Source organism: Pleurodeles waltl, chromosome 10 (assembly GCF_031143425.1).
Source record: "Pleurodeles waltl isolate 20211129_DDA chromosome 10, aPleWal1.hap1.20221129, whole genome shotgun sequence".
Classification (NCBI taxonomy): Eukaryota; Metazoa; Chordata; class Amphibia; order Caudata; family Salamandridae; genus Pleurodeles; species Pleurodeles waltl.
In genome coordinates this window covers 721,543,225-721,562,454 of record NC_090449.1, presented here as the reverse complement: position 1 = coordinate 721,562,454, position 19,230 = coordinate 721,543,225, and positions in this window count along the sequence as shown.

Here is a 19,230-nt window from a genome sequence, read left to right as displayed (position 1 = left end):
AGGAGGCTGGATACCCCTTTGACAAAGAACCACTGAGAAGGATTTGCTATTGCAGGAAAGAATGTAGCTGGAGTTCCTGCTATGTCAGGCCAACCGGCAAAGAATATTGGGCAGATAGACGATAAAGTTGGTCCGATCCTTGCCTCGGTTCTCAGAGCAGTTTTTCGCTGAGCACCAGGTTTTGGATTTTGGCTATCTGGGTACTTTTAAATCCATAACCAAGGGCCCAGGACTGGAGGGGCACCACTTAGGGGTTCAGGTCTCACTCAGACTGGATTGCAGTGCAGGTTCAAGATTGTGGGAGCATTTGATGTCCCTGAGGCTTTGAGTAGGAGGCCATCAATCTATCCCTTGCAGTCACTCTGATAGTACTGGGTTCAAGTGATAAAGCAGGGCTCAAGCAGCAGGGCAGGCCTCCGAAGGCTCTGAATGCTCAGGGCAAACACCAGGCAACAAAGCAGTCCTTCCAGATGCAGCAAAGCAGTCTTGTGAAGTACACAGCAGGCCATACTAGCAGGAAGTCCTTTGGGAATCCTTAGTTAAATCCAGAAAGTGAACTGAAAAGTGGTTTTGAGGGTTACCTTTTGTTTACAAGGTGCCTTTTTTGAAGTAGTAGACATTTCCTGAGGATCCCCTTTGAAGTGCTTGACATTTCTTGTTTCCCCTGCCCTGGCCTCAGTCTCGCAACATGAACAATGCTGGGGTGACAACTCCTTTGTGTGAAGGCAGAGCATAGCCTTTCCAGTTGCAAGTGGGGCTGTGCCTAGCTCCACTCCTCCATCCTGCCATTTGATGGCCCATCCAAGTACATCTAATCCTTCTATTGTACGAATGTTTGAGAGCAGTTGCTGCCAACTGCACCCAGTCATGTAACACAAGAGAGTCTGCAAGCACTAAATAGTTAAGGGCAGGACAACACAAACATTCTAAAAGTGGCATTTTTAAAATTGTAACTTAAATTCTGGTTTTGCCCTTAAAAAGGATTTTTATTTACAATTTTTTGAGACACCAAACATGAAATGCCTGGCTGTTCCCCATCAAACTTTAGCACTTACTAATTGTAATACGGTAACCCAGTGCTATCCTACGAGAGGTAGGCGTAACACCAGTGAAAAATGTATTTAAGAGTTTTTCACTACTAGGACATGTAAAACTTACAATGCACTTTGCCATATGGGCTACCTACGTCCTACTCTAGGGGTGACATATATGGAATAAAATTGGAGTTTAAGGCTTAGCAAGGGAATCATATTGCCAAGTCAAATTGGAAGTTTAAATATGCATTCAGGTTGCAATGGTAGGCCTGGGGCATGTTTCAGGGAGTATTTAAGTGGGTGACACAATAAGTGCTACAGGTCCACTAGTAGAATTTAACTTACAGGCCCTGGGTATATGGTATACTACTCTACAAGGGACTTATAAGTAATTAAATATGCCAATCAGTTGTAAGCCAATTTTACCATGTTTAAACGAGAGAGTACAAGCACTTTAGCACTGAATAGTAGTGGTAAAGTGCACAGAGTTTTAGGGCCAACAAAAATGACTTCAACCAAAATGGGAAAGGAGAAGGAAAATGTTTGGGGAAAGACCACTGTAAGGTTTGCAGGTCTACCCAGCCTTCTGGGAGTTCTCGTCACTATGGCGGAAGACCCTGAACAGACCATCAGCTTTGAAGTAGTCTGACCCAGGATGCTGTACCACAATGAAGGCTATTACTAGTAGTGAGATGGACCACCTCATAAGTTTCAGTTTCTCAACCCTCATCTGTATGAGGTTTCTGAGGGGATCTGTATTTTGTCTGAACTCGGAAGTGAGTCACAAACAAATAGGGTCTCAGCTTCTTCAGTGCCCAGACCACAGCAAAGGCTTCCCTCTCAATATCATTCCACCCTTGTTTCCTGGAAAGTAGACTTCTTGAGATGAAGACTACAAGTTGGTCTAGTCCATCCTCATTTAGCTGTGATAGGATTGCCCATGCTATGCTCTGAGAAATCTGTTTGTACAATGAATTCCGGGGGAAAGTCTTGGGCCATGAGCATAGGGGTCATACACATGACCTGTTTGAGGATGTTAAATTCTTTCTGGGAGGCTTCTGTCCAGATCACCTTCTTGGGCTGCTTCTTGGAAGCTAGCTCATTCAGGGGAGGAACAATGGTGCCATGTCTCTCGACAAACCTCCTGTAGTAACCACTCATGTCCAGAAATACCCTCACTTCTGTCTGTGTTTTCGGGGGCTCCCAGGACAGATAGTTTCTATTTTGGCCTGAAGGAACTGCAACTTACCCCTGCTCATATGTTGTCCCAAGTACACCACAGAACCCTACACTATCTGGCACTTATTGACCTTGATAGTCAGACTGTCTGTTGCTGTTGCAGGGCTTAAAGCACCTCCTGTAGGTGAAACAGGTGGTCCTCCTAGCTGCTACTGAAAACAGCTATATCATCCAGGTAAGCAAGACTGAAGGCCTTATTCTCAGCTAAGACCTGGTTCACCAGGAAGGTGGCAGTGGCATTCTGAAATCCGGAGGGAATCACTTTAAATTGAAAGTGGCCTCTCTGGGGTAGAGAAGGATGATATCACTTTAGCCCCCTAAGTTATGGCAATCTTTCAGTACCCTGAAGTCAAGTCATAGGTATTCAAAACTGGGTCGCCCCTAATCGGCATATAAGCGCATCAGTTCTGGTAATGGAGTGAGCGTCAGTCTTGTTTACTGAGTTGAGCCCCCTGTAGTCCACACAAAATCTAAGTTCTGGGACGATGCCTCGTTCTTGGGTACCAGCACCACTTGGCTGGACTAGGGGCTACTGCGGTGCTCAAGCACACCCAACTCCAGGATCATCGGTACTTCCTCTTTGAAGCTGGCCCTCACTTTGTCTGACAGCCTGAATATTTGTTTCTGACAAACAGGCTGTCCCCAGTGTCAGTTTCATGGGTACACAAGTGAGTAAGCCCAAGAGTGAGGGCAAATAGTGAAGCAAACTCAACAGCTTGTGACAGTCCCTCTTCTGTTCTAGGGTCAGGGAATGGGGATAGGATGACACCTTCCACTGACTTGTCTTCTTCATTGGATGGCAGTAAGTCAGGGAGAGATTCACTCTGCTCTTCCTCTCCATCATCAGTCACCAACAACATGTGACCTCATACCTCTCTAGTGAGGTCAGAGGCAATTGATGTGAAAAACCCTTAATGAGGTCCACCAAGTAAATGGCCTTGTAGGGCCCTGGGCTCTAATGGCTCCATCACCCACATATTCTATGTAGGCTGAAATTCAACCAGATTGACTGTCTGGCCATACCACTGTTTCATTACTTGCTAGCTTACCTTCAAGTTCTCAAAAGCCATCTTCCAGAACGTATCCATCTGATTCCTAAGGGTCAGCATGTAGCTAACCAAATCTTAGGAGAGGGGGTCTCTAAGTATAACATGTTCCCCATCATGCACTGCTTATGCCCTCACATATTATATCACTGATCACATGTTCTATGACATCACTTATGACATCACTGATGATATCTCAAATTACATCATTGATTACATCCCCCAACCTTCATTTGCACCCATTGCTCTATAAACTAGTATGGTACTAAAGGCCTGAAAGAAAATACCAATTAGCTCAGAAAAATATGAAGCATCATTAATGCCATCACAAATATAACTCCCTTGAGTGTAGCAATCATGGGGTAGGTGTAACAGTAACTCTAAACAATACAGTTCATGAGTAGCCTAGTTCACATTAACAATCAACCACACATATCTGGGAAACCCTTATTGCACACAGTGCTCAATCTGTATACAAGTGTTCAGAGAAAGCCAAGTGCCTCAAGATACTCAATGTCTCTTCCAAAGTTAATAATCTACTATGGACAGCTTTTATCTGTATCACATGTCTCACAGTCACTGAACCTACATTGAACAATAAAGCTGATATAAGTACTGTAAACAGTGTCCACTCTGTGAGAGAGTTTACTCTGTACCACACTGTTTGCAGACAGTGAAACTCTTATGAGAAATACACCAAAGAGTATTAACAAGCATCTCCTAAGAACAGTGCAGTGTATACTCTGCAAAACTTGCCCAAAGAGACACTACGTGCGTAAAAAGGTATGGAGGTCATACTGCCTGAAACCTTCATATTATACTGAAAAACGTACATATACACCATCTTTTAAAGCTAAGCTAAACAAGCAGAATTAAGTAGGTTAGTACGTGATGCACACAGTCTTCTATGTTATGTAGAAATTGTCAAGCTGAGATGATTCTGTCTAATAACTCAAGGCTGCTTACAATACTTGGGGCATATTTATGAAAGCCTTGCAGTGCCATTGAGCCACTATTTTTGATGCAACAGCGGTGTAGGAAGTACTCAATATTTTCAAGTGGATGCATGTGGCCTAAAGCTTCATTTTTAGAAGGCCTGCATTGAAAAATACCTGTACCAGAATCAGCTGCACCATGAAGATCTTAAAATATGCAAAGTAGGCGTTCACTCATAAATTCTAATGTAAAACTGATGCAGTGACATTTATGGTTTCCTGAATATGTGACATATCATCGGCAAGTGGAGTGCAGAGCCTGGGACATGTCAAAGTCTTGTTTATCAGTGACCTAGGAGTGAGAAATGACACAGAAATGGTACTTAAAGGAACATGAAGAGAACACACACTATTTGGCAAGCTCAACTACGCCATGGAGGGGCTCATTTTTTAGCTTTTGGTAGTCATGCGGAGACCTCCAGCACCACCACATAGGCAGCACAGGAGAAGGGAGCATGTTTTTTGGCCAGCAGATTTCCCTCTTTGACCTCCGGGAGGATGAGGTTATCACATACTACAGACTCAGAAGGGATCCCATCATTGAACTACTCAACCAGATTGCACCAAGGCTGAAGCCACAAGCTGCCAGGCTAACCAACATCCCTCCACAGGTCAAGTTGATGCTAGTCTCCCACATGCTGCCACCTAGTTTGTTCCACAGCACAACAGCTAGAGTTGCAGGAATATTACAGCCATGTTTTCTGACTTAATACCCTCAATCCTGGATGCCATTAACAGTCTCATATCCCACTACCTCCTTTTCCGCAAGACACAACAACAGCAGCTGGATACCAAGCAAGGCTTCTATGCCATTGCAGGATTTCCACATGTGCTAGGTGCCATGGACTGCAGACATGTGCAACTGGTTAGCACTTCTGCAACATCACATCTGAACAGGAACCGGAAGCACATGTATTCCATCAATGTGCATGCCATTGCGGACCACCTGGGGATGTTTACCAATGTGCTGGCAAAATACCCTGGGGATGCTCATGATACCTACAACTTCAGGCACTCTATAAAAAATAAGCGCTTCCGAAATGGGCATTATGGGAATGGCCTTCTTGGTAAGCAAATCTGAAGTACAGAACAGACCTACTAACAGTAAATAATGTATGACAAGATACCCATCTTTGTGTTTGTTGACCATAGGCATGAGGGGTATGCTTCATACTTGCACCATGCAACATGGCACAGGTGCAGTGCAACCCCCCTAGTCACACATGTTAAGACAGGCAAAGCCACTGTGTGTCACTGAATGGTGTAAAGGTCCAGAGCACTGCAACACTATGCAAACTGCAGTGTTGCATCACTGTGTGCAAGGGAGTGGTTACATGTCCATTGTGTGTGTGTCCTCGCGTAACTCCCATGGTTCCCGGGGCATGTCATGTATCCCGCACCAGGTAAACTTTGAAATGTGTCAAATCAATTGCTCTTCCCAGGTCATGTGTACCAATGAAAAATAACTTAGGTCGCCCAAGACACTCCTGCAACCTATGTGTGCTGCATTTCATGGCACACATACATAGACTGTCAGAACTCCAAAGGCTCTTCCTGTGCAGGAAGGTGGCCCCTCCTGTACAAATTCAATCCCACATGAAATGCAGGCTCACAAGCACCATTTTGCAAGTGTGTCTGTCTCTGTACGAGGCAGTCCATTGTGTGACAGTGCAGGTTTAAAATTCAGATGACTTGCTGCACTGTACAGTGCCACATTCCAAAATATCTGGGCCCTTGTGTCATGTGCACACACTGGTCCCAATGCAGCGTGATGTGTAGACAATGATATCCCACATTGACATGCACTGACTAATCTTTCAATGGCAATAGCTACAGAACATTGCAACTAGTAATGTGTCATTTCACTCTGTGTAAATGAACGGAACCAATTCATCTGCAGCCGGTAATGAATCATGATTAAACCATGTGGTAGGCCAGATAAGACAATTTGAGTACAAAGAGAACACAAGAGAGAAGTGTGAGATGAGTGTCTCCTCCATGATGTACCTAGTCTCTGTATAGTCATGGCTCAATATTTTAAGGGGAGTGAGAACAAGTTTTCTGTAAATGAGTATGTGTGTCACACATGCCATTATACTGGATTGTTGAGGAAAGTGTTGGTATATCAGTGTACACCCCAGACATGGGCAAATGTCAATACTGGATAACAATGTAGCATGAACAATACAAAACACACAATGTCTCAGCCATACTGACAGTCCACGCACACAGAGATACACTTATGTTTACAGCCAAAGTGATATATGCAACCAATGTGATGGTTTACCTGTTCTGTTGGGCAAGTTGCCCAAATCAAAAGCATATCATTTTAGCAATGTTAAATTCACAAATACAATCACAATGCTGGCAAACATGGCATACATCAGTCCTCAGCATAGAATTTAATGCAACCTGGACAAGGCTCCACGGTGTACTCAGGATACCAATCTCAGCAACCATTTGACACAGCAATGATAATAGAATAGTTGCATACAGGTACACAATCCCCTACAATTAGCATTAAAGCACATACATGTGAAGAACAATGTATTGTGTCCAGGTCTCAGGCAGATAGATATTTGATAGAACATCAGTGTGTCCTGCATAGGGATGCCCCACATTGCAATACCTGTGTGACAATCCCAGAGCACCATGACAAATTGTCTGATGAAAAGCAGCAACTGGAGGCTGACGATAGATAAATCACACAACTATCCATGGAATATGTTTGGAATGCACCACATGTACTCGCCAAATCACATGCTAAAGTAAATGAACAATTCAAAGACACTGTCATTGTCATCGTAGTATAGCAACAACATCAGTGGCTCCACAGGGATATGTCTATGTGTGAATGTGAAACAGGTTAACAATGGCACAGCCTTCCTAGGTTTACACAAAAGGGAAAAAAAAAAAGATCTACATACTGTCACTTTGCACGTGCTGTGAGTGCACATAACATACAGTGGCAATAAACCTCTCGAAAGACCTATCAAAGTAATCTACTGCCAAATATTATTGCCTACATGTGGAAGTGTCCAAAGTATCATGGCATGCACATCTTTTGCTGTGATACAGAAAACTGGAAGAGACATGTGTAATACAATGGGCAAATACGTTTGTAAAAAATGCATGTGTACATGAAGGGGCATCCTCGTGCAACTAGTAATATCCTTTGAGCCTAATTCCACCATATATATGTGATGCAGACCCGAGCTCACATAGAGAAATAAAGGCCCTCATTACAACTTTGCAACCGCCGCCCACCAAGTTTTATCTGCCGTGCGGCCACCAATGCAGCCGCACTCCTGTGGTGGCCATTAAGACATTCCCGCTGGGCGGGCAGAAACCAAGTTTCCGCCCACCGGCCCAGCAGGGATGTCGGCCGCAACACAACACCAATTGGAGCCGGCGGGGTTGCGGCAGTGCGACGGGTGCAGTTACACCGTCACGCTTTTCACGGTCTACTATGCAGACAGTGAAAAGCTCCATGGGGCCGTGGCAGGGTGCCCCTGCACTGCCCATTCCAAAGGCATGGGCAGTGCAGGGGCCCCCAGGGGCCCCGCGACTCCCCTTTCCACCAGCCTTTTCATGGCGCTTCCTACCGCCATGAAAAGGCTGGTGGGAGGGGGACTCGTAATCCCCTGGGCAGCGCTGCAAGCAGCACTGCCCTGGGGGATTACAACCGCCGGGACCAATGTGGCGGGAAACCGCCGGTCCCGGCGGTGCGACCCGGTACAAACTCCAGAACAGCCCTGGCGGTCTATGACCGCCAGGGTTGTAATGAGGCCCAAAGTACCTAGAAGATTGTTTGATACAAGACCTTGTAATTTCACACCTTGAAATGTATTACTTACTGGAACATTTCCCACTGTATATGGTTTGGTATGTTTCAGAATGCATATGTTAGCATTGTGTGAGCATGGGTAGCTCATGCACCATTCAAGGAGCATGTACCTGGTGCAGTGAGAGCCAAAGCATTGATTTACAAAACATTTTATCACTCAGTATTAATGACACTTTTCAAGCCTACACCAGCTGACCAACCAATTATCACCACCTGGACACCACCCTCTGTCACACAGACCTGTCAAGTGCTGCCAACCCAGTCCACAGCTGTATCAAGTACCATTCAGCACAGGATGTAGTTATGCATGCATTACATAACTTCAGCCCCACCTCAGCTATCAAAGTATCCCTAAGCTAATTCCAAACCACTAAATGAAGACAATTTACTCAATGCCTCAATGCATTTCAATAATTACGTTGTTATACTCAATAAATTGTCTCTCTAGATGTCATATGAAAGATGGTATTATGGCTCACATAAGCAGACTATGACCATTGAAATGACACAGAAACCCACAACCAACCTTTGGACCTGCCTGCTATAACAATAGGACCAATAGAAGTGTGTAAAAGCTGTGATATCTTGTTTTTCACTGTCATCTACATCAGATTCCACATGTCAGGGCAGTAGCATGTGTCTGAAACCGTGTAACGCACTGATGCGTGGTGCATTACACCGGTTGTAATCCAAGCATCAAGGCCAATGCGCGTAGAAAACAGCATGAGTGTCAATGCGCTGTGCAGTCATTTTCCAGTATCAATTTTACTACCAATGCATCAGATAAAACAATGCTGTCAGCACAATAGCGGCACACACTCTAGGGCCGCCCAACCCAAATTGGGCGCTGTACTGTGGACAGCTACATGCTCTCATACAGGGCCTACATGTTGTAGAAAAAGGCTCAACACCTATTCAGCACGTTGGTGGTTGCAATGCCCACCATTATAGTGAAACGTTCTGTTTGCAGGCTCCAGTGCTTTTTCGTAATTCCAATGCTTGTTTCTTTGTTACAAACCAGTATTTTTTAGATATTGTATTTGTAGTTTGCAATGCTTGTTTCTGGCAGGTACCAATGTTTATTCCTTTGCTACGAGCCAATGAGGGTGTTGCTGCTCTGCTCAACGATGCGTTTCATTTTTCCGGAGTACATTTCCCAGCTGCCTTTGGCAGCCACTTTGGGTGTGGCCCCTTGGGGAGATTCTCACTGTTCATCACCTCTCATCGGAATTGGAGTTCTGACTCTCACCAGCAGCTGGCTCCTCCGGGGGATTTTTCCTTCACGTTCAGTTGAGGGCTTTAACTCCTGAACAAAGGGAGCAACTCCTGGGCTTTGCGCTGACATGCAACAGTATTCTGTGAATTCCTCCTGGTGAATGACATCTCTTTTGGGTATCGCGTTGTGTGCGCCTGCATTTCTGTATTCCTGGTGATGTGCAGTTGCATTTTCTGAGCTCGTCCTAACTGTAGCGGCATTTCCTGAGTACGCGCTGCATTCACCAGCATATCCTTATATTGCACTGTTGCGTCATTTCTTAATGGCTTTAAGTTCAAACAGCAAGGCCACTGCACGCTAATCAGAGCACGTAGTGCTCTGAGGGGCACGTCCTATTTAAGGAAAAGTTCATTATTATAATTCGCTATCACTTGTTTAAAGGGTCCCCCCCAACTTTAGTGTTTGATTATTCTTGCGTCCGCCTCATCCAGGGTAAATAAAATTATTATGTTTCTCAAAACCGCAGTCTCTTCCGATCTACTTGGAGAATGCTTAAACCTTTATTTGTGGGACTGCAGTTGTATGATTGCAAGAAAGAAATCATTACAAAAGTAATGAAAATTCATTGTGTTATTTATCGGCTGGAGGTTGATAAAGGTACTTTGTTGCATGAGAAGTATTAGCCAAGAAGTACATTTGGAAGCAAGATATAGATTACTATATATACATATCTACCTTTATAGTCTGATTAAAAGACTGTTGAGGTATTGTTGTTTACTGGTGTGAAACTAACCTCTTACTTTTCAGATCTCCTTCCCAGCAGTTCCCTTCCCAACAACCCTTCCCCTCACCTGGCCTCTCTAAGCCTCAGTGCTTCAAGAGCATGCTAAGTGAGAGCTGCCTTGAGGTGTGCCTTAAATCTTGTCGTGCAGATCCTGAGAAAGTCAGCAAATGTTACAAACGCATTTGAAAAATAAATGGACAGGAACTCAGCCAGGAAATGACGCAATGGGTGTGGCCGGCTGCATACTAGGAAGTGGGAAGTTACTGTTGAACCTGTCTTACCTTCAGACTTGAGGACATCAACAGGGAGGACGCTGGGTCACAGATATGGTGTCCGTAGGTGCAACAAATAAAGAAGGGCACTCCCGCTGACATGGTCATGCGAGAATATGCGGCCATATTGAAGTAGGAAGTTATTTGGACGTGCTTGGCTGAGGCGCTGTACTTGGCGTTCCAGTATCACTACCCTCAAGTGTGTGTGTGACTCACTTTGTTCCTGGATCCTCAGTGTTTTTAGCATCTTCAGGGATTGGCTCCAGTTCTTCAGGGCCTATTTTTTCAGACTCCTCGTGTCCCTGATTAGTGCTGGGTGTCTGGACTGTTCCTCTTTAGCGTTTACCTACAAAAAAAAGAATGAGGAATCAAAACAGAATTCTCTATCTGTAACAGTGCATACGCTTGCCTTTATATTACTTACTTATCTTCTTATTTTGAGTGCCATGAAGTATATCCCTTTGGAGTAGTGTCTTGATCCTGCATTCATCTGCAAAATGAAAGAGGTAAAAGTGTTATTTAGGGAGCTTAATCTTTGTTGTAACCATTTTTGAGCATGTATTTCTGTTTGTATTATTATAACTAGTAGAAAGGTCGAGGGTACTTGGATTCTAGTACAGTGACTGATTTTAACTCATTGTATATCTATGAGAAGTATGCATTGTTTATGCCTGCTCTGAAGCTTTAATTTGAACATTGTTTTATTGCAGGTGAATTTTATTTATAGATTTTGGAATGATCCCTCAGTCTATGGTATGTATGCTGTTGCGTACACCTAAAATTATGCTTGCCTGAACCCATGAGGCTAATTACTTAATAAGAATTAGTTGTTCTAGGTTTGCCAATTCCATACGTTTTCTTGGGAATTCTTCCCTAGATTATCCATTAGATGGGGAAGAGGGAATCACAGGTAGTACCTCTATTATGGGGGTGATTAAGGGAACCTTCTCCAATGCCTAGAACTAACCCACTTTTTTTTCCCAACAGGAAGCAAAGGTGCATGTCTTACCATTGTTGTTTCGAAGTTGGGAACCCAGAGCAGTGTCTTTTACTTTCATCCACTTCCCTTTCCCCCCCACAGGCAGAAGTCACCTAGACGTAAGATAGTCTTGTGGTTGGTGCTTAGTGAGGGAGCTAGGACCTTGCTGTATACTTCTCAGCTCACTCCTGCAGGAACCAGGAACCCCAGGTAAGTGCTTGACAGTTACGTTCAATTTCTGTTACTCTCTTTTAGTCTTTGCTGGGTGCTGATGGTGTTTGAGAGCTGAGATTGGTGGTTTGATGTTGTCTGTGTGTGCTCTATGTCTCTAAGTTGTGTCATTGTTGTCCATTATTGTCCTTTGTGTTTAGTTTTGACACTGCATTGTTGGAAGTCTATCTTTTTGAGGGTTCTTGTAGAGGTTGTTAAAGTAGTTATGGTGTTTAGTTTTTTTTCTATACTGTTAGTGGGAGGGATAAGCACATGGGAAGGGGAAGAATTTCACAGAGCCGTAGTTAGGTGGCCTCATCTGATTGGTGATGCACTACCTGCCAAGGATGGTTGTGGCTGCGGAAGGGTGAGCCAGGGATAACCTGTGAAGAATAAAAAAGGTAGGCGGAGCGTGTCCACTAGCACCACAAGAAGACCTTTGATATCGAAAGTACTGCACAAAAGATGAAGCATAGGTGGGCTGATGTGGAGGCATGGGAGGCTGATCTAATTGACCTCCTTAGACTGAAGCATTGTGGCCCTGTCTGTGTATGGTTGTTCCCTCTGATGTTTATGAAGTATCCTTTTAATTCATGGAAAGTAAAAACATGCACTGCACATATTTTTAATAATTGCAGTGCCCAAGTTGTTTATCAAAATGTGAGGAAATCAGGGACAGAATGAAATAAATTAAATTTCTAGCATAAATAGGAGAGTCTTGATGGGCTTTTTCAACACTTTGAGTGATGCAGCACTGGTGCAGACCTCTCGCCCATATCTATGAGTCCATGCTAAGCCACTTTGCATGGCTTAGAATGAGCTCGTAGACATGGAGTAACCAAAGCAACTCAAATTGCCCCTTTGGCTTACTCTGTGTCGGGGAGGCCTTCCTTTGCTGTTGTGGTGCGTGATCCCCTTCAGCACTCATGGATTGATATGCATCACCAAATTTCCAAGGCTATGTATACCTTGGGCTGTGTCAAATGCTTACACCTCCAGAGGGGTTGTGCAACAGTGACTTTTTTTTTTTACACCTTCTTGCATTTTTCCTCTTTCCATGTGTGCTGCACTCTGCTGTACAAATAGAAAATGATAATGCACACCAGAATTGTTTATGTTAAGGTGTATGCCCCTTCCTGCAACCAAACAATCTTGCATGCATGCATGCAACACAGACACCCTTGCACCATGGTGGTGCTAGAATGATGAAATGGCAAAAGCGCAAGGGGAAAGAAAAGGAATGACCTATATGCTGTCCATATGGCACATTCTTGTCCTTTTACTTTGAGGCACGGCAGTGGAGCTTGGTTTAATGGTACAATAACTAAATACATCGTAAGTCTGAGGGATGCTTCAGGCATGTGATGGTGGATACATCTGAACTACGTCCTTCAGCCAGTTCAGGCCTGCATGCCGGCTAGCTGTGTTCAATGATTTTGTCATAATCAGATATTTGTCACTAAGCTGTTATGTAAATATGAAATACTGGGATAGCACAGTTTATAAATCTACCAGGAAGCATGTGCTAAAGCACTGTTTACAATGCTATGTTTCAAATCATGTTTTCCAGGGAGAGGTGGAATGATTACATGACCCCAATCCTACCGGTAATTGTCATGAGTACATGTAAGGTGAATATTTAGGTCTGTGTGTGATCTAAGTTACATGTAACTGTCACGGTCTGTACGTCTCTTACCGCAGTAGGCTGCTTTACTTGGAGGGACGCCTGGTTTCTTTCTGGTTCTGAATTGGCCAATGTGAGATAACAGGGCTGATTGCAGAGGCCCCCTGACTTTTTGCCTACATTTTTCACTTTGTGCTGGTGTTTTCCTGACTCTAATGGTGCCCTAGGTACTGCTAACCAGTCCAAGGGCCTGTGATCTGTATAAAATCAGTATGAAAATTAGGCTAATTATAATTGGCTAAGTCAACCTACCTATAAGTCCCTAGTATATGGTAGGGCATGTAGGTTTTGGGACCCCAGCATAGGTGGTGCCCCATAGTAGGTGTAGTGCTGAGGTGCCCAGTGCCATTTTAAAAGCAGGCCTGCCTTGCTGTCTGCTTTTAAATTAAAGTTACATGCAAATGAGTCTTTAGAATTAAAAGTCGTTCCAAAGTCTTAAACTACCCTATTTTTACATATAAGTCACCCCTAAGGGGTGCCCTATGTGCCCTTCGGCTTGGGTGCCATGTAATTATAAGCAGGGACCTTATAAAAATGATTTTATAAGCCCTGGTGAGGTACAACAGCTAAATTAGTTTTTCCCTCATTGTAGTGAATGGCCTCCATAGGCTAGAATGGGGAGACTTTATTTTGATTGATGAAGTCCCCTTAAGTGACAGATACAACACGTTTGGTATCAAATTAATTGTTATAATAAATCCCACAACTTACAATTGTTGGATTTAATATATCTTGTTCAGGTAAAGAGTTTTAAACTTAACCTGAAAAGTTGCCAACTTCAGCATTGCAGTGTTTTGCTGCTTTGCTTTAATTAGCCAGCCTCTGGCAGAGTGGCCAGGCTGCCTTGATGAGGTGTGAAGTGGCAGGGCTCAACACAAAGAGATGTGCCTAGGGGAGGAGATCTTCCCTCAGCAGACGGAGAGGGAGGAAGGGGGGAGGGCTGCCAAACTGGTCTTCAAAGGCAGGGAAGGACATTCTGAGCAACACAGCACCTCCCTCACATCCTGCAAACCTAGACAGTTAGTTGCCCACTTGATTAGATTAGGAGAGGGAAGAAGAGGTGTGTGTTTAGGATTTTTAACCACACCGGTGGGTGGGCTCAGCCAGATCTAACCTCCAAAAATCATTTTCAGCCATGATGGATTCATGAGGAATGTTGCTCCCTGGGATTGATTTTTGCCACACATCCCAGGAAGTGGTCATCACAGGGGGAAGGATCCTGCTCCTGATTGGAGAACCAGGACACCCCTTGTTTTTCGCCCAGTAGCAAGGATAAAACTGGCTGACCTGCACCAACACCTCAGTTCCCTACCAGAAGCCAACAAGGAAGAACTACAGAAGAAGAAGGACTTTCCTGCTGGACCCCTGACTTGCACCTGGACACTGCACTCTGCAGGACTGAACCAGCTGGACACTTGGCTCCACTACAAGAAGGACTTTGCCTGGCTTTAACTGGTTCAAGGAGGGACTCCTTGTTTGCTACAGGTGAAAACTTGCTAACCAGAGTCCCCTGCACCATCTCCTGAAGACACTGACCAGCTGACCACTGTCCAGTGGCCAAAAAGGAGTTTGCACCAGGTGCATTCTGGGAGTTGTAGTCCGCATCCCCTCAAGGAGGATCTCGGAGCTTCTGTAACCTTAGGGTGAGCTGTGTACCTCAAAAGAAACTTAAAGGAACATCTGGAAGAAGATCCTGAAGTTTGGGGAGTATGGAGAACTTTTGGAAAAAAAGCTCCATAAGGGGACCGACCCGCCGTGACCCGTCCTGACTTGCAGGTTCATCCCGGTGAAGAAAATGTCCAAAAAAGTAGAACGTAGAAAGTTGACCGGGATCTCCCAGGCAGTGTATCCGAAGAGGGCCCTAAGGACATAGATCATGATTCAGGTTTTCCCCGGTCAAAGGATTTTCATCTCGAAAAAACGACTAAGTCCGAAGGTAAACTGAGGGCTACCGTGACACGTATCCGAGGAAGAGTTCCAGGAGGTTGGATCGGACTGGTTACTTGGTCCCGCTGAAGAAAATCACCAAGAAAACCACTAATTCTGAAGGCAAACCTTTGACCGAGGCCTCCTACGAGCTGTAGCCAAGCAGGGCTCCATTGCGGTTGGCCTCAAACTTTGCCTTTGCCCCGGTCGAGGTGCGACCAGATGACAAGATTGGCACTATTAATTTCTAATCGCTAGAAAGCATTAATTCTTTAAAAAATCATACCTCCGGTTCCCCTTATCCGGTTTTGGTGTCATTGTAAAGTTAAAAATATAATCTATTTTTACAAATTGGTGTTGGATTTTTATTGTGTTTTACTTAGTTACTGTTTTGTGAATTTTAAATTATTTACACAGATGCCTCCTAAGTTAAGCCTTGTCGCTCGTTGCCAAGCTACCAAGGGTTGAGCTAGGTTTAATTTACTGAGACCTAACTGGACCTAAGTGGAGGTTAAAGGTCTATTGCTAAGTGTAGGTACTTACCTGCCTTTACCAATAACCCATTTTCCAACAGCCAAGATAAGGGCGACCCCTTCTAGTAACCACGGTGCTGCTGACTAGAGAAACGCCAAGAAGACCGCACCCTGCAGAAGAGGTCCCGGAGGAAAGAAAACAAGTAATGGGAAAAAACCTCTATCACAGGAACTTCTGAAAAAAAATAAAAACAATAATGAAAAAGACCAAATAGAAATAAAATCTGTAGGAAAACAAAAGCAGGAGCAAGAAGAAACTGGAAACAGGAGTAAGGATCAACACCAGGACAGAAGTGTTTGCAACGCAAGGAAGGAGGGAACTGCAGTGCTTATTTACCATGAAATAGGAAGTGACAAAACAGGAAGAAGGATTGGAAAAAGCCACATAGAAATGAATGAGAAAGAAAACCAAATAGAAAAGGAAAAGGAACAAGGCATGCTGGGAAGACAACCACCACAGAAGAAGACAATATTGACGACCAAGAAGAAAGAAGATGTGAAGACAGAAGAAGAAGAGAAAATGGACCCATGCAAGGTAAGTGGGAAGGGAAAGTCAGGGAGGCTGCTAGGGGCCGCCACGTGACCCGGAACACGAAATGTGCCTCCTGGGCACCACTGCAGCACAAAATGCCAAACAATCACCAAAGAACGGGCCGTGGTGCTTCTGGCGTCCCAAAAAGCAGACTGCCAGTCTGACCGTAGCCTGAAAAAAGGACACCGTGGTAGTCCGCGGCATCACAGTAACATTGTGATGTGTTTTGAGAGGTAATGATCACCTAATATCAATTTGCTGTCAGTGTGTGAAACACATCATGGCCACCATGCTGGCTGTGGCGGTCACACCGCCAACAGGCTGGCAGAGAAGACAAATTATGACCATGGCGGTATTCCCAACAGAATACAGCCAATCCACTGCCAGCACCGCCAGCGCGGTCAGGCCTTCACAGAAGATGGTAGCCACCTGCAGGCCAGTGGCGACCATCACCCTCATTATGACTTTGGCGATCTTTATATAGGTACTGGCAGATTTCCACCACACTGTGGGCAGAAATCTGGCAGTATCCATGCTGGCAGTCGTAGGTGTCTGGGTGGTGCTATCACCTGCACTGCCTTGCCAGAAGGACGCCACCAGCCTTGTTATGACCATTAATACGGCCTGGCGATGTCCTGCTGGCGGGGCGCTGCCGGCGGTAGCAGCACCCCTTCTCGTTCCCTGCCGTACGACCTTTTCCCCAGACAAGGTAAGTCGGGCGTCCGACAGGGGAGAGAGGCTGTTGAGTGTGGTGTCTGCCTGTGAGTATGAATGTGTGTGAGTGAATGCTTGAATGAATGTGTGTAAGTGGATGCATGTCTGGAAGTGGAGGTGAATGGGTGTATGCGTGGTGCATGTGTGTGTGCATGTATTAATCGGGGAGGGGGTGGGTTGCACTGCGATTGTAGGGGGTTGGGGGATCAGGTGATTGCTGGGGCTATGAGGGGACACTGTGACTTTGGGGGGGTGAGGGTTCAGGTGATTGCTGGTGGGGTGGGCGAGCCATCTACAGGTGATAGGGAAGGAGTTTCCTGTCACCGGAAGCCCTACCACCGTGGTTTTCGTGGCGGTGCTACAGCCACAGAAACCATGGCAGTAGGCCAGCTCATAATGCCGCTGGCGGTCTTCTGTGGACTGCCGGGTCGGAGATGTACATCTCCAGCCTGGCGGTTCATACCGCCATGGCGGTATGAGTGGCAATGTGATGGGTTGGCAGCGGCCATCCTGCCATACTTATAATATGGCGGTATACACCGCCAGCCTGTTGGTGCTGATACCGCCACATTAACCCTGGTGGTAAAAAGACCGCCAGGTTCAGAATGAGGGCCCATGTCCCCAGCGGACAGATTACGAGGCTGTACATTGCCAAAGTTTCTGCCTGTGTTGCACCACCACGGAAACCCTGGCAGAAATCAACTATATAAAAGGAGACACTCACCTTCAGGAACACATACCAGCCTGGAGCCACCATGGAACCTGAACTACACATCTTGCTCCTGCTCACCGAACAACTCTGGAAGCAGTGACGACGACGACAGACACTTACCTGTCACTGTTGCAAAATGCCAATGTACCTACGCACACACAACATAGACAACCGGAACGGGAGGCGAGGGTGACACTCACAAGTAACCTCACACTGACACGCACACTCTCAGACAGCCACATACACATAGGCACATACATAGTACACACAGTGCAGCCATCACACACACACCAACCCCCAGATGCACAGCACCGGCACAGTCACACACAACACACAACACCACCGAAGTACATAAAGACACAAATACCGCAACACCTCAAGCACTAGTAAGCATCCAAAATACACACCTCCACTTGTCAAATCATACATACGACACAACGTAACACCACCAGAGAAGGAACACACAGAATCACATATCCATAGAATGAGGCATACGTTATACCTCACAAACACACATCACAACAAATCTGAGATACTAATCACCACACTCACACACACAGTACAACCACAAAGGCACACAGCACTGCAAGTAACACATGTCTACACAATAACAACACATAATAGCAACACAAATACATGTCCTCAACTTATACATGCCCATCACACAGCACACACCCGTCACTGTGGGACAAACGTAATGCACAAACCCACACATGCAGCCCAGACACAACTGGTAGCACAACCACCACACACACAAAACTTACTCACACACAAACAAAAGCCAAGACCAAAACAGCCCTAATAAAAGAAAGGCAGAACAAAGAAGTAACCTTTGAACCAACAATGGGTTAGAGTAGATATATGTAAATATATATATATATATATACATATATATATATATATATATATACACAGATTAAGACAGTAGGCCAGTCCAAAAATATGTGTGCAACATGCACATATGGCACTTCCAAGTGCCCCAGCTTGACTCCTGTTTGCCATGTAACCTCCACAGGTAGGGGCATCAAGGGGGCAGGCACCTCAGGGATTGGTGGGGGTGGGAGGGGTTGGGCCTGGGTTTGGGAGGGGGATCTTTGGACTTGGGGGATTAGGTTGAGGCTTAGGGGAGGGCTGGGTACTCTTTGGAGGGGTTGAATTCTTGGCAGGATAAGGGCATGGGTAGTTGCAGGGGGCAGGGGAGGCCTTGGATGTGGAAGGGCTAGACTTGGCAAGGGACACATAGCATTTTGGGGTATCACAGGGTGGGAAAGGAGTAGGGAACAGGGAAAATGCAGAGAGGAAAGCCTTCTTTGACACACAGGGATGGTCATGGCAAAGGTGTTATGAAGTGAAGGGAGAGGGGGTGGTTGTAAGAGGTGTTTTGGTGGATGTCTTGGGTGCATGTGTGTGAATCGAATTCTTGGCGGGGCAGGGGCATGGGTAGTTGCAGGGGGCAGGGTAGGCCTTGGATGTGGAAGGGCTAAGCCTGGCGTGGGACACAGAGAAT